The following is a 911-nucleotide window of genomic DNA, read 5'->3' as shown; positions in this document are numbered from 1 at the left end:
GAAAAAGATTTTATGTATTTATTTGACAGAGATCACAAGCAGGCAGAGAAGAGGCAGAGAAAGAAGGAAGCAGGCTCCATGCTGAGCAGAGAGCCCGACATGAGGCTTGATCCCAGGACCCTGGGACCATGACCTGAATGACCTGAACCAAAGGCAGATGCTTAACCAACTGAGCCATCCAGGTGCCCCCTGATTTTTAAAACATTTTATGGAAGAGCAGTAATTCCATTGCTTGAGTACTCGGATGTCATGCTTCCTGTGGTGTAGGAACTCATGTAAAAACTGTCAGTAATTTACTTTTGTGATGAATCACAGAGCCACAAATAATTATTTTTATTATTTAGCTAATACATGTAGAATTGCTTATTAGATGTCAAAAACTGTGCTTTATAAAAATTAACTCATTTAGGGGTGCCTCAATGGCACAGTTGGTTAAGCCTTTGACTGTTGGTTTTGGCTCAGGTCGTGATCTCAGGGTCATGATCTCAGGGCTGTGTTGTCAGGGTCATGAAATCAAGCTCTGCCTTGGCTCTGCGCTTAGCCGAGAGTCTGCTTGAGATTCTCCTTCTCCCTCTGCCCCTCTTGCTCATGCTCTCTCTCTTTCTAAAATAAGTAAATAAATCTTTTTAAAAATTAACTCATTTTATCATTGAAATAACCCTACAACGTAGGTGCTATTTTTTAGCAGCTTTGTTGAGGTATAATTTACATATATAAAATTCACCCATTATAAGTGTACCATTTAGTGAATTTTATTAATTATATAGAGTTGTGCAACCATCACCATGATACTGTCTTGGAATCTTTCCATCACCTCAAACAGTTCCCTTGGACCAGATTGCAGTTAAAACCACTCCTCCCCCCTGACCTCTCCCCCACTCCCCCAGGACCAGGAAACCACTGATCTGCTC

Source organism: Neovison vison, chromosome 4 (genome assembly GCF_020171115.1).
Source record: "Neovison vison isolate M4711 chromosome 4, ASM_NN_V1, whole genome shotgun sequence".
In the NCBI taxonomy this organism is placed as follows: Eukaryota; Metazoa; Chordata; class Mammalia; order Carnivora; family Mustelidae; genus Neogale; species Neogale vison.
This window is presented reverse-complemented; position numbering follows the sequence as displayed.